Source organism: Leucopleurus acutus, assembly GCF_964270905.1.
Source record: "Leucopleurus acutus genome assembly, chromosome: 6".
Lineage (NCBI taxonomy): Eukaryota > Metazoa > Chordata > Mammalia > Artiodactyla > Delphinidae > Leucopleurus > Leucopleurus acutus.
In genome coordinates this window covers 32145880-32162160 of record NC_139149.1, presented here as the reverse complement: position 1 = coordinate 32162160, position 16281 = coordinate 32145880, and the positions used below count along the sequence as shown (strand labels likewise).

Genomic DNA, 16281 nt, shown 5'->3' with positions numbered 1-16281 from the left:
GATAAAATGGGTTATACAACCACACTTGGGCTACATTTCCTCATTCTATGCACTGTGAATTTCACACATGTATGTGTGTGTATGCATGTGTGCACATATGTTTAAATTGTTGTTACTATTATTATCACCATTTAAGACATACTAAACTCTCTTTTATTTCCCCTACAACAATTCATCCTTTAAAAGTGTAGATGTTCTGGTCGGAATCCGATATCTTGTGATTTTGTGAAAATCAGGGAAACTAAGGATTACTATACTTGCTATTATTTAGAAAAGTTAACCTTTTGGAGACATATCTTAATGTTTAAAAAAATGCTTTGAAGAGGGTTGGTAGCAGAAGAGTTTGTTCTTCCAAGTAAAGAAACTGAGCCTAGTCGTGAAAGGCAGACAAACAAAACAAGGACCTAAATGAAAAAGTTGCAGATAAATGGAGGTTTTTCATAAAGCAATGTGCTAGTCAGTCTCTAAACACTTATTACGATTTATTGTGTGTACAGAAGTTAGTTGGAGGATTCTAGTTCTCTCTAATCATTACACCCTGCTCCTGTTTTCTTCAGAACAGCTATAAATTCAAGAAGAGGTGGAAAACCGGCAGACTGCCAACCAAATTCAACCCACAGACATATGTTGTTGGGCCTGAACAATGTTTTGGAGTGTTTTGAATCAGTTTCCAATTGAAACATGAGAATTTTTACTTTTTAAAAAAAATGTATATGTGTGTCTTCTCTCGAAAAATGATGAGATGTGAAAAACTGCTCAAGGTATGCATGGTAACTGTCAGGTGGAGGTGGGCAGCTTCAACATCTTGTAAATAGGACAAGTTCTCTCTGATTCAGACTTTCTCTCCCTTCCCCCTTGATTTGCATAGAAAACTTGACTGATCTGGGAATATCCGTGACTGTGACCCCAGATGTCAATCACCTCTAGGAGTTTTGCTCCTCTGATTTGAGGGTTGAGCAGAGTTTCTGCTGCATATTAAATTAATATCATTTTCAATATCTTATTATTTTAAAATCCAAGCTGGTAGGATTGAAAATGGAGAACAAAACTGAGACTGAATTTGTACTTCTGCTTTAGAAAGAGGTTCACTGGAGATTAACATTATTTCATTTATTTGTACAATTTTTTCAACATGATCTGAAATTACCAAGAGTAGGATATTGTGCTGTGCTCTTTGCTATTGCTAAGCAAGTTCCCATTTCACCCTCTCTGCTCTGAACTCCTTTACTGTTCCTATTATATTTTGGCAGATAATCACATCCTGACTTCTTTTGTTCTCTGTTATCTATTTGAGTTGCGTGTCCCTTCTGCCAAATTGTAGGATCCTTAAAGTCAGACGCTGTATTTTTTCAGTGTTGTTGCTCTGCATCGTACCAAGAACATTACAGATATTTGGTGCCTGTCTGAAATCCTCTGCCTCTAATTCTGCCAGTACTATGAGCATTTCCAACAAGTTCAGGTTTGCCACCATATTAGAATGGTCCTGATTCTCAGTCCCAAGTGTTACTGGATTCTCATGCTTCTTTCCTACTTCTCCACATCAAAAGCTGCCAAATGGACCTGGGATACAGTGCATGATGGTTAGGGGAAGTCAGAACATCCACTGCATCTCTACTTGCTCCCATCCCTGATTCAAGACATACTCCCTAACCATCTGCCATACTGACTAGTCACTGGTTTTCCTTTCAAGCTGATTTCCCACCCTGAAACTATGGCCCACTTGTTAATCCACTTTCTTAGAGCCAGACTTCTAACCTAAAGCCCTCTGGCCTGTAGGATGCAGCTAATTCTCCAGGGACAGCACCACAGCCACTTATCTCCCTAGCATTCTGTCAGTCACTTCCCACTGCCACACCTTGCTGTCATTTAATGGATATCCTAATACCAAGTGCTTTCAGGATTAGGACTGAGATTGGTGTATTCAGTCAACCTCCATACATGGAATCCTGAGCAGGTTTCCTCAGGGGGAGAACAAAACAGAATAAAAACAGAAAAAGACTTTGCTAACTGGATAAGCACCTTGGACATCCCAACATCTTATTTTTTTCTTCAGAATCATTTTGCTAGGACCCCCATGCCTCATGAACAATCTGCATTAATACTTTATAACCCTAGGCAAAAATTAGGTATAATATAAAAGTGGGTGAAAAGAATTCTACTTTTTTTTTCTCTCTCCTGGTTTCTGTAGTTCTTTTTTGCTTCATTTTAATTTTAAGTCCAAGAGTCAATGGCTGCCTTTCACTTTTTAAACTGCTCTGTGTGATGAATATGAATTTTTCAAAATTAAAGGGTATTTTTGGTTAGGACACATCTTGAGCTGCTCAGAGGAAAATTTCCATATCAACCAAAAATTGGTAAACAAACAAGAAAAGAGTGAGTCTTCTTCCTTCTCCTCCACACAGCTGTATTGAGGAAATGAAACTAATAGCAAGAAATTGCTTTTGATGAGTTCCAAATCCTATCATAATACTTAGAATTGAAATAAATCAAAATTATCCTGGCATGATTTTTATATCATAATGAAGGGGAGAATGGTCATCATTTGATTCAAGACAACCTGATAAAACAATTACTACTATAACTACTATTCACGCTACATTTAACCCTTCTAAAACAATATTGTGAGACACAAACTAGGCAAAGTTCTTTATATACATTCTTTTTTTATCTTGTGAGGAAACTCCTCATTTTATAGATAAGGAAACTTGGGCTCAGAGAGATTAAGTAACTTGTACAATATAACATATACAATACCTAGCAAGTGGTGGAGCCCAAGATTGAACTTTGTTTTTTCTGACTTCCCAGGCAGTACTCTTAATATCTTTACTATTTCTCACACGGGTCAGAATGGCCATCAAAAAATCTACAAACAATAAATACTGGAGAGGGTGTGGAGAAAAGGGAACCCTTCTACACTGTTGGTGGGGATGTAAATTGCTACAGCCACTATGGAGAACAGTATGGAGGGTCCTTAAAAAACTAAAAATAGAGCTACCATATGACCCAGCAATCCCACTCCTGGGCATATATCCAGAGAAAACCATAATGCAGAAGGATGCATGCACCCGTTTTGATGTTCACTGCAGCACTATTTACAATAGCCAGGACATGGAAGCAACCTAAATGTCCATCAAAGAGGAATGGATAAAGGAGATGTGGTACATATACACAATGGAATATTACTGAGCCATAAAAAGGAACGCAATTGTGACATTTACAGAGACATGGATGACTTAGAGACTGTCATATAGAGTGAAGTAAGTCAGGAGGAGAAAAAACAAATATCGTATAATATTGCTTATATGTGGAATCTAGAAAAATGGTACAGATAAACTTATTTGCAAAGGAGAAATAAAGTCACAGATGTAGAGAACAAACTTATGGTTTCCAAAGGAGAAAGGGAGGGGTGGGACAAATTGGGAGATTGGGATTGACATATATACACTACTACGTATAATAGACAACTAATGAGAACATACTGTATAGCACAGGGAACTCTATTCAGTGATCTGTGGTGACCTAAATGGGAAGGAAATCTAAAAAAGAGTGGATATATGTATACATATAATTGATTCATTTTGCTGTACAGCAGAAACTAATACAACATTGTAAAGCAACTATACTCCAAATTAAAAAAAAAATCTTCACTATCTCCACAAGAAATAAAAAACTTCTAGACCAGAATTTGGGAGAAATATGTTCTCAGCATGTCCTCAAACACTTCTATTTCTCCAAGCTTCCTTGTCTTCTACTAAATCTTCTGCTTTTACCACTAGCTTGCTAGAATAACCACATAAAATAATTATGCAAAATCACTTTTAAAACTCTAAATAGAATATAACTAGGGCATAAAAATTCTTACTTGTATTAATTAACTTGAACCCAACCATCACCATGAAGACATAAAATAAATATTAAATATGCAAACTAAAGAGGTAAGAGAAATGAGTATGAAAGTAAATAAGACCCCTTTGCCATAGTCTAGACAAGACTTAATGGATATCCAAATGAGTAACTATGACAATAAGTGAACACAGAAAGAAGGAAATGGATGCCCCTAACAATGACAGTTGATTGGATGTATGGACAGGAGTCCTTGGAGATACCAAGCTCACTTACTTAAGTGATTTGAAGAACAGAGATAGCTTAACTGAAGTTGGAAAGAGAATGGGGATTCTGTGGGGAGATTATAGGTTTAACATGAGACATATTCAGTTTGAACTTCTGATGGGACATCACGGAATAGGTTATCAAGTGACAATTGGAAGAAGGAACAATATTGGGAGAGAGACCAAAGTCAAAGATAAAAAATTAAGGACCATATTGATTAAATTTAAATCATAAGAGTGGATAAGAATGTCAAAGTAGTCTTGTGAGAAGAGGAGATGGCCTAAAGCTGTGCCATCCACTAGAAATAATTTGCCACACAAATAATTTAAAATTTTCTGGTAGCCATACTAGATGAGTAAAATGAAATAAGTGATTATATTAAAATAATGTATTTTAATAATGTATGTTATTTATCCCACTATGTCAAAATTTTAGCATATAATCAATGTAAAAATATTAAGGAGATATTTTATAACTTTTTTATTTGTACTGTCTTCAAAAACTGGTGTTTATTTTACACTCAGTTTAAACTAGCGACATTTCAAGTGCTAAATAACCATCTGTAGCTAGTTTCTACCATAATGGACAGCATGACTCTAAGAAGGAATCGGGAATCTAGGGGCAGAAAGGAGACACAGGGTCCAGAGAAGACAGAAGAAGTGAAATAGAAAAAGTACCTACAGTATGACAAAAACTAAGGCAAAAATGTTTTCTTCCTCACATATTTTATAACATCTCTACATAAGGATATATGTATATAGTGAAAAAGCAACAGGTTTTCCACAGATGGCATAGTTTTAGATATCAAACAAAGCAAGATCCTTCTAGACCCTTTCAGACTATAGGGCCTCATGAGTGAAGTCCAGTATCACTTAACTGCTGACACCTAACAGGATTAGAAATTATACCATGGCATAGTGAAAATAACACAGATTTTGCATTACCCAAATCTGCCTACAAATCATAACCCACCAACCAAACAGCATTATAAATTTGGGCACTTACCCACTCAACCTAAGCTTCCTTTTCTTTAAAATGGAGATACTAACTCTCTTACATGATTTTTGTGGGATTCAAATACTATTAGGTATGCAAAACACCTGATACATAATACACATTGAATAAATCATAGCTCTGATGATTATTATTAATAATGTCACTCTAATAATTTATATTAATGAATGTCTCATGCTACTGTAAGCAACTAGACAAGAAGGGGATATTGTTTGCTTGGGGTAACACCACGGTACCTACCACAGTGTTGGAGGCACCACTGGGGTAATCAACACTCATTTTTCCTCCTACATTCTACTTCCTTTAGGAGAACCATCAAAGTATAAATAGAGGCTAAGACTACTTGATTTCCTGAATAAGATGAATATGGACTTCATTGCTCAGTTTCTATCCCTTAAAATTCTAATATGAAATTAACTGAAATGGAAAGATAAATTAAAAAAAAATTTCCCCCGACTCAGCACTTAATTTCCTGAGCATTCTATTTTAAAAAGAAATCTCGTTTTGACTCTAAGCTTGTCATTACATCAGCAGAGACTAAAACAAAAAGTTCACTAAGTGTTTAGGAAATGAATCTAAGTAAACAAAATTATTCAATTTTAATACCCTAGTTTTAGAAAAACAGCTTAAAATTTAAATGCTTAGAAGTAGCTGGTGTTCTCTACCAATTTATGCAATACGTTTTCAGATGCTTATTTGTTTTGAGTTTCAAAAAAGTGCCACAGTATATAACGGATCCAGCATTCCATTCCAACCTTTCATCACTGCCAGGTTGCTCAAAATGAACCCATAAAGTGTCATTTGTTTGAAATACGTTTCTAGCTTCTCTTCCCCTAAACTTACCTTTTTTAGATCCAAGAGAAGTCACAAATCTCCAGAAAGCCTTCCCTGACTCTACAGCCCACAGTCAGCTTTTATATTATTTGTTCTTTCACTAATCAAATATTTATTGAGTGTTTATTATATGTCTACCATTGTTCTAGGTTCTAGGTATTCAGTAGTAAAAAGGCAAACAAGGTCAGTACTTTCATGGACCATTCAGTTCAGGGTAAAGATAGCCACTAAAAAATGTAATAATGATTCCTCATAACCAAAATGCTATTTAAGCAAACAAAAGCAGAGTAATTACATAGAAGGCCTGACAAATCATGGAAAAAGACTGAATTAATTTAAAGTATAATAGAAAATCATTTGGAATGTTTTAGTTGGAGAATTGTATGATTTAAGTCTTAAGAAAGTCACTCTGGCTACTCTTTGGAGAATGACTATCATGTAAAAATTAGAAACAGGGAGATGAGTTAGAGGACTCTGCAGTAACAGCAGTAGAGGTGGTAAAAAGTGATTAAATTTGGGATATTTTGATACACATTTACCCCTTGCTTAACGTCTAATTCATCCTTGCTAAGAGAAAATCAGTTAAATAAAAGCTCAAGATACCCAATCAACATTTATAAATATAAAAATGCATGAATAGATTTTAAAAATGGGTTTATGTAAGTAGTAACAACAATTTGAAAAAAAGTACATAAAATATAAAAAGTATATTTATTAAATTTCCTTTTTTTCTGTATCTTTTATGTCACCAATATTTTCAATGTTTATGAAACTTACAGTTTTCTTGCTGTCAGAGCATACTTAATGATAAATTACAGCAAAAAAAAAAAAAATTTAGGGCCAACAAACCAACTGGAATGTTCTACAAGTTGCTACTTCTTCAACCTTCTTGAGTTCATTCAAAAATTTTCCAATCAACATTGCTCCATATATTTTGTATGATTCTTCTCTAACTTGAAGCTAGAAAGTGAATTAGTAAGCATGGTTTATCTAAAATTGTGATGTCATCTAAATGTCATATATTGTAGTGTATTCATTTAGCAGGTTTTTTGAGGAAAATTCATTATACCAAGAAACAAAAAATAAAAAGAGCCATTAGTATAAAAAAAAAGATATAACTTTTCAAGAGCCAACATTTAGAAAAGTAAACAGGATTATGGGAGGTAAGTCAATTTTGCAGGCTCTGCTTATTGCTGATTAATTGGATGTGGTTTGGGGTAGGGAGTATGAGAGAAAGAGTGGAATTGGGGGTAATTCTTAATTTATTATCTTGAACAGAGATATGAATGATGGTGCCATTAAATGAGATAAATGAAAATAGGAGAGAAGCAGGTGGGGGTGGGTAAGTGGGGAGTAAATAAGAGCTTAGTTTTGAACATACTCATTTTGATGTCTCTTGAAACATTCAACTGGAGATGATAGGTAGGCAACTGCATTTACAGTTTTCGTGTTAAAAAACAAAAAGTTTTGGTCTTGAGGTCTAAATAGAATATAGGTAGTGGTTAAGAATCCGCCTGCCAATGCAGGGGACACGGGTTTGTTCCCTGGTCCAGGGAGATCCCACATGCCGCGGAGCAACTAAGCCCGTGCTCCACAACTACTGAGCCTGTGCTCTAGAGCCTGTGAGCCACAGCTACTGAAGCCCGCACGCCTAGAACCCGTGCTCCACAACAAGAGAAGCCACCGAAATGAGAAGCCCGCGCACCACAACGAAGACCCGGCACAGCCATAAATAAATGAAAAATTTTTTTAAAAAAAGAATATATAGTATTTAAAATCATGGCACTAAATAATAGCACCTAGGAATAAACTAAGAAGACGATAGCTAGGACCAGAAAGGTAGAAATCTGAAGATTGAGTACAGGACATTTTAACATTTAGAGGGCTGGATAATGAGGAAGAGTTAGCAAAGAGACAGAGAAGGAGCACTGAAATAGTTTGGAGAAAAACTGGGAGAATGAAATATAGAAGTTTAGTGAAGAGGGAGTTTCAAGAGAGAAGGAACGTTCAGTTGCATCAAATGCAACTCAGATATGGATAATATGAAGATGCATAAATAGCCATTGGATTTGGTAAAATGAAACCACTGAGACTCTGACATAGCATGTTCTCTAATATTTCTAAGGCCTTGCATTTATACTTATAAATTTATATTTAAATTCTTGTATTTGTGCACTAAGCTACCTAAGATGGTTTCACTGGCTAGTTAGCACACTGAGTCTCTGTATCCCCAATAATTCTTAGCATAACACAGTGTACTTAGTTGGAGCTCAAAATTATTTATGGAATAATAAATATGGAATTTATGGAATTGAATAGGGTTGATGCCCATTGAAAGTGAAAAATCAACTTTAAAATTCACAGTTGTACTATATGTTTTTGACGAGGCCAATTTTTAAAATAAGATAGTCTGCATATTCTTTGGCATCCTCTAAATACTACCTCTTATCAAATGGACTTTCCTACCATTTCAAAGAAGATAGAATCCATGAAGCAAATATTCCTCACCTTCCTCTCCTCACTTCATCTTATCTGTATCCAGTTCATCTACATGCACACTCATTAAAGTGCTCTTCCTTCTGTTTCAGGTTAATTTATCTACTTGAGCTAGTGATTACACCCATCTGTCCTCGTATCCTCTGAGACATTGTTGGATGTCTGGATATATTTTCTTTTTTTTTTTATTTTTATTTTTCATTCCTTTTCTCTTTTCCTTCACTTCAGTGTTCATGTTTCATCCTCTTTTAGCTACTGCTTATTTCAAGTTTTATAAAAAGAGTATTTTACATATGCTAGCCCCGATTCCTTATTTCCTTTAACATCTCATTCTAGGCTTGAACTTAACTAATGCTTTTGGTCCTTAATTATGCAGTTGAGAAAGGATACATTCTGTTATTAGGAAAAACAAATAGACCTTGCTCTTTTAAAAACAAGCCCAACCTCAATCATAATAAAAGAAATATTACATAAAACTATATCAGGATACATTTTTCTACAGACTGGCAAAACCTGAAATGTTTGGTAACACAATCTGTTAGAAAAGCTATGGAGCTTCCACCAGCCCTCTCGTTAAGTGCTAAAGGAAATTCAAAAAGTTACAACTAAAAAAAAAAAAACTAAAAAAAAAAAAAAAAAAGTTACAACTAACGTGAAGGATAGTTTGGCAATAACTATCAAAATTATTTTATCTCTTGGCTTATAGTTTTAATAAATGAAATTTATGGGATTTCATTCCATAGATATATTTTCAAATGTACACAATTATATTAAAACATTCTTTGTATTAGCAAAAAATTGAAAACACCCATGACTCTTTTAGACTGGTTAGATTAAGTATGCTATATCCACACAGTGGAACACTGTACAACTATAAACAAAGAGAGAGAGAGAGAGAATTAGACAGTTTCTTATTTTTATAATTAAAATATCTCTAAGATATTACTGAAAGAAAAAAAAGTGCAGAGGTGTATATAGTGAACTCCCTTTAATATAATAAAGAAATATATACACACACGTGCATATATACATACATGCTTTTGCATAAAGAAACAATGAAGGATTTAAAAAAAAACTGAAAAGTGGTTGCCTGCTGGGTTAAGGTGGGAGTAAACAGAGGTATATAGAAATAGGAATGTTAGAAAGACTTTCACTAAAATATTTATATTTAGGTTTTGTTTGTTTTCAAACCATTTCACTGTATCACTTATTCTCAAATTAAAAACAACACAACAAAGCTCTGCAATATGAAAAAAAAATCATTATAACCACAGCCTATATAAGAACCTCGAGGCACCTGGGGAGGTGCGCCAGTGACTTGTCTTAAAGGAATACCTCCCTTCATAGACGACCACCATTTCTCCAAATCACCCTGAAGAGTATGTCACCGTTAGTGACATATATACAAGAAGTAAATAAATCCTGATGCTAGATAGCCCACCCAGATGTAAAACGTGGCCATCCTGCGATGGATTTCCCCTGCTCAACAACCCTGTTGGTACTTACAGCCCTTAGTCATGATCTGCTCAGCAGGTTCACCCTATTAGAATCTCAAACCGTCTGCCCTGACCTCCTGCTAGTATACTTACAGCTAACAACAGGAGACAACTCACTCCGCCTGGGAAATTCTCTGATACTCCATGTTTGTCCCCTGACACATTCCCTTCCTGTCTTTTGGAATGTTTCTCATCTTCCCAGTTCTAGCTTTCTCTGGATACTATCACAGTAGTCCACCCCCCCCACTCCTTATCTACGGGGACACATTCCAAGAGCCACGATGGATACTGAAACCGCAGATAGCACCGACTCCTATATAGACTATGTTTTTCCCTATACATACATACCTATGGTAAAGTTTAATTTATAAATTAGGCACAGTAAAAGATTAACAACAACTAATAAAGAAATAGAACAATTATAACAATATACCGTAATAAAAGTTATGTGGGGCTTCCCTGGTGGCGCAGTGGTTAAGAGTCCGCCTGTCGATGCAAGGGACATGGGTCCGTGCCCCGGTCAGGGAAGATCCCACATGCCGCGGAGCGGCTGGGCCTGTGACCATGGCCGCTGAGCCTGCGCGTCCGGAGCCCGTGCTCCGCAACGGGAGAGGCCACAACAGTGAAAGGCCCGCGTACAGCAATAAAAAATTAAAAAAATAAAAGCTATGTGAATGTTGTCTCTCTCACACACACACAATATCTTATTGTACAAATTCAATGCCGTTTTCATCTTAATTAAGCACTTACCACACACTGCAGCCATAACTTTTGCAGTTCGAGGTGCCACAACAAAACGGACAGAGATTTATTTTTCCTTCTTCACAATTTCACGGATAGAAAATTCAGGTTCGTCCGTACAGTACATCTGGGCAACCTCGGACTACGAATTTTTTTTCTGGCACCCTATCGCTTAGAGGAAGCACTGCAAGGATATGCCTTGGCATGTCCGATTGGCCGGAAGCACCACTCGCGCGTTGGAGCCACTATTAAGCGAATTAAAGGGGACGCAAACACCAGCACCGCGATACCTCAAACCTCAAACTCGCGAGAGCGACGATCTGATAAGCGGGAAAGCAGCTCAGTGCCTCACGGGGGAAACGCTGGACGCGAAGATGCCGGCCCGGAGGACGGCAGCGAGACTTCCTCACACTACCTCAGAAAGGTGAGTCATTTAAATCTCATGGATTATTTCTGGAATTTTCCCTTCAACATTTTCGGACGGTGGTTGACTGCAGGTAACTGAAACCGCGGAAAGCAAAACCCTGGAGAAGCGGGAACTACTGTACAAATATTTCTTCCAAAACTGCCCTGATTTCTCTGACTGGATATGATAAATGATATAACACCTGCAAAATTCTCTAGTTTATTGCCCGCCATATAACAGGAAGACAAAAATGTTTGATGAAATTCTGAATCCTAATAGAATATTTCTTATATCTTTTTATGGTACTTGATAAAAAGTTGTTGGCATTATAATTATTAATCTTGTACTTTTACTGGATTATAAGCTTTTAGAAGACAAGTATTGTGGGGCAGGGGTTTGTACATGGAGTAGCTGTTGAAAAATACTTTAAAATTCAGTTTAATTGAAACACTTGCTTCATTCAGACCTATGCTTAAACTGACGCCGTCTTTCTGTCTGATTACAGAGGTTGGAAAATTTAAGTACTGGTTTTAAATGTGACCCGATGTGGCCGTGTGGTAGTTTTCTATGGCTGTATTACCTCTAAGACATAAAGTCGCTTTTCTTCTGGGGGAAGAATTTTAGTTCCTCAGTGTAGGGACCCCTCTTTTCAGCGGAGAGTCCAGGTGTTGCAGGGGCAGGTGGCTCATCAATGCAAGAGTGAGCCAGTGACCTTAGGCCTGGTCACGCAGGGTGTCTGTGTCTCAGACGCAGTGATTGGTTCAGTATGGTTACGTGACCCACTTCAGTCCAATCAGATCTCAATCTGAGGTACCTGTGCTGTGGTGATGGGGGAAAGGCATTCTTTTGTACAAAGTTTGCTGAAAGGGTCAGAGGTAAACCTGAAGCCTTCTGGTCAACTTAGTGTGAGCTTCTACCAGAGACTGTTTATAGTGGAGTGAAAAAAAAGAGCTAAGGGATGAAGAAAATGATCTTGGTAAATCTGTGTGAGCTGCTGGATCCAGCCTGACTTTTCTTTCCTTGGATTTTCAGTTATACAAATCAGTGCCTATCTCTATTGCCTAGGCTAACTTTAGCTTATTTTCTATCATTTGCAAGCAAAGGAGTTTTGTCTACCGTAAGCTAAAATTTAGAATACTTATAAGTACATTTTATAGTTTAGTTATATAACATTTATCTTGCAGTACAAAAAATATGGTACCCAAAGTGCTAAATTCAGGATATTAAATGATTTTTAAAATACATATGTAAAACTTTTGATTATGTTAGATAGTTTCTAAGTGTATGGGAATACCAAAATAGTCTGAAGATGTGCAGTTAATTTTCATCCACTACAAGAAAGATGTATATTTCTTAAGGAATATCTTAGAGAAATGGACACATCTCTGTGATGGACCCTTCACATAAAACATACTCAGAAATTTTGTTTAAATGCCATAGACAAGACGAATAGTTAACAAAACACTCTTTCTCCCCCAAAATATTTTCCCCAAACTGTTTGTAATGGCATCAGTCTCCTCACTTGAGACTGAGGTCCTCAACAGTTAGCCGTTCCCTTGGATCCTGTCTGCTGAGAGAAGTTATTAAAATTCTACTGGGAGGAGGAAGGGAGGCCTGAATTACAGGTTACAAGAAATAAAACTCTGGAGCCCTCTCTTGTGAGCATGGATTATTTTTATCAGATGCCCTAACTTCTGGAAAATAGGATGAGTACATTTTAAGAACAATGGGAGTGTGATGGAAGGAGAAGTGTAGGGGGTATTTCTCTAGGACCAAGGCTGGCAGACCTTAAGTTGGGGACAGAGTAGCCCAGTCTGGGACAGAACACTTAGAAATAACAAGAGAAGGAATATCAAGGGGGGGGAAATGTCTCCTTTCTGAATTTTGCTGAATCCTGGCCCCAAGTGGAAAAGCATTTTTTTTTTTTTTTTTGCGGTACGCGGGCCTCTCACTGTTGTGGCCCCTCCCGTTGCGGAGCACAGGCTCCGGATGCGCAGGCTCAGCAGCCATGGCTCACGGGCCCAGCCGCTCCGCGGCATGTGGGATCTTCCCGGACCAGGGGAACGAACCCGTGTCCCCTGCATCGGCAGGCGGACTCTCAACCACTGCGTCACCAGGGAAGCCCCCTATTTTTTTTTAAAGACTTTACAAATGAGATTCTCTGCATTGTTTTTATTTCATCAAAATTTGTTTCTTATTCGCTTAAAATACATAAAGATATAGTAACCTACCTATAATAACTCATTTGTAATTTACCCTCTTAAGATTTGGTCTTTACATCCCAGAGATAATGCATTAGTAGTTTTTACAAACAATTCTGAGAGCATCTTAGGTTACATGAATATCATCTCTACTTATTTCTCTTTATAAATCCATATTAAGTATGTTTAATTAATTCTTAATTTTATACATACTCCATAAAATATTTGTCTTTTAATTTAACAGTTTCTGCAGGAAACAATCATTTTACAAAGATTTGGCTTATAAAAATATTAAATTATTTAAAAAACTGTAGTGGACTTTTTTTAGTACCAAAGGCTTATGTGGATATTCATTCTTGCTAATATGTAAGTACTACGTATGTTTATTCATGTGATGTTCTTTTATAATAAAATGAAATAAAGTAATAACATATCAACCAAAACTATCTGAATTATTAAGCTTCTGTAGATGCAGAGGTTCAGAACCACAGTATTGAAGACAGATTTAAATAATGCTTTCCATTGTGAGAAAATGCAGCAAATTGAAAAGCTAATCAGAATATCAAAGCAAATACATATTACCAAGGTTCTCTTACACTCTAACAATAAAAAATGTATTGAACATCAAGTCCTAATCTCTGTTTTTTCATGATCATTTGAATAGTCAACAAGTAGCTAGCTTCAGTATTGACAATTGAAGAGGTCTTAAAATGGAGTGTACTAGTATAACTAATAATTTCCTACCAAATTGACCACATCAAAAAACATTTATGAGTGTTTCAATAGAAGACAATAAAAGAAAAGAAAATTGTTGCCACTTATCAACCCTGTAACCATTTTTTAATAATACAAAAAAATAGGTGTTGTGGGGCCCTTATGTCCCCCATCCAACAGCACAATAAAAATAATATTACGGAAGGGTGGATCGTATCTGGAGCTTTTATTAAAATTCCTTGAAAAATCTACAGTCAGATTTATTTTAGGTATTTGTCTCTGAGATGAGCAATACTTTTATATTTTTTGTACATATGTTACAGCACACAAAGACATTCTATAAAAGCAAGAAGTCACTATACAAGAAAAGTTCTTGTCAGTTAATGATTAACAAATCCTTTTAATTTCTGAAGTTATTGTTTTAGAAATCTCAAAGAAGGAAAATTATATAATTACCTAAATAACAGAAGTATATTTCTAATTTGCCTCTTCTCCCAGAAGTAACCCCCTGTGAAGTCATCTGTGACTTCTCCTTTAAACGTACAGTTTTGCTTATGAAATAGAAACTTGCCCTCATTTCACACTATATCTTAAATAAAATTTAGGAAAAAAATCAGATGTCATGATAGAGAAATTTCTTTGGCATTTTGAAAATTTCCTGCTTTTTAATAGCTATTTAATAAGCTGTAAATTTAATAAACTACACCTTTTAAGGGTTTCTAATGCTAACTTTACTACAACACTTTACAGTGGGTATCTTTCACACTGCATGCAATTCAGATGTTATTTCTAACTGTTACAAAATGCCTTTTTCTCTTTATTATCTGGATCATGAAGAGTGCATATTATTATAAAGCAGTCAGTTAAAGATACAAAGTCCCAATTTTTAAAAGCACTTTCAAACTAAAACTATACCTTATTCTGTTTTAAATATTTTCATATAAAATCTTAGTATACGATCTTTTAAAGTACTTTAGAATTTAACTGTTGCAAATTTAAAAACAATATTCTTCTCTACACCAAAGGAAACAAACTGATGTTTCAATCACAAATGAAAACATCACAATTTTGTAGGAAAAGTTTATACATTCCCACTGAAGCATAGGATACTCTGTCAAATATTTTCAAGGTTAAATTGCACATTCAGTATGAGCTCACTTACCTTTCCTCAGTGCTGACTTGTTATTGAAACTGCCATCAACTTCTGTTAATGACTCTTTTAGCAAAAACGGAAAACAGTAAAGTCAAGTCACATGTCGTAAAAGTAGGCCTAGGTTGGATGCTGCTTAATTTCAGTACTGGAGGAAAAAAAAAGGCGGGGTGGGGTGGGGTGGGGTGGGGTGGGTGTGGAGTGAGCACAAAAACTTTTAAATAAACCACTTCCTGCGTAGATACGGTTAACCACACACATCACATCATTACTCGATTTGAAAAACTTGCCTTCTATAGTCAACGAGATTGTTATTTTTCAGTGTGATTTTCAGTTTTCAGACACTGCACATTTGTAAAGGTTTCATCAATTCTGATTTAATGGGGCGAAATGTATGGTTAAAAATTTAGCAGGGAGGGGGCAGCCTGCTAAGCACCGGGGACACTTCCTCTTTCTCTGCCTTCTAGCAAGGGCTTTAAGCCTGAAGCCTGCTCTCCTCAGTCAGTTAGAGCATGTCCATATGCCTTCAGGAGGCTTTGCTTATTGGCTTGGGAAGCCAAGAGACCATCTCCATTCACAGAGCTGGTGCTTTTAACTCACAGAGGGCCCCACAAAGAGGTGCTCCATTACTAAGTTCATGAGGCTTTGGACAGCTTGCATTAGAACTTCAGAGAACACAGCCCAGGGCCCCGCTGCCACGTGGGGGAATGGAATGTGCTCATCCAGCACATACTGTGACATTTGCTCTAGGTGGCTCTCACACTTGTGTGTCCTCTCTCGCAGTTGCCTAAGGAGTTCTGATATGTGCTGAAGAGCTTTTGCTGTGGCTAAATGATTCTCTGTGTGGCCTGACTTAAGAAGGAAAATAAAGGCTCCAAGGGGTGTCATTTTTGGCATGCTGCTCTGTGCCCTTCTGTGTCAAACTTCCACCTGTCCAAGACACGTTTGGGGTGGGGTGGGGACTCAAAATAGCCTCAGGGTGTGCCTCTCTACTGAGCCATGGGCTCCAAGAAGTGAGCTCCTGGGCGTGCAAGCTTGGCTGGTTTTGTGAGACTGCAGGAGATTCACAAAAGGAAAATCTTCCCTTCCAAATATGTGAGAAAGTTAAATCATAATCTC

At 36.7% G+C, this 16281-nt stretch overlaps 1 protein-coding gene across 1 annotated transcript in view; it reads right to left on the bottom strand.

Annotated features, from left to right (window-relative positions):
- The window catches only part of ARHGAP15 (Rho GTPase activating protein 15), a gene marked incomplete at its 3' end in the record, with an annotated part of 621352 nt that extends 606143 nt beyond the window's left edge, over positions 1 to 15209 (bottom strand). Inside the window, exon 1 of the mRNA XM_082841317.1 lies at positions 15175 to 15209. The remainder of the gene's footprint in view (positions 1 to 15174) is intronic.
- Positions 15210 to 16281: the final 1072 nt, after the last annotated feature.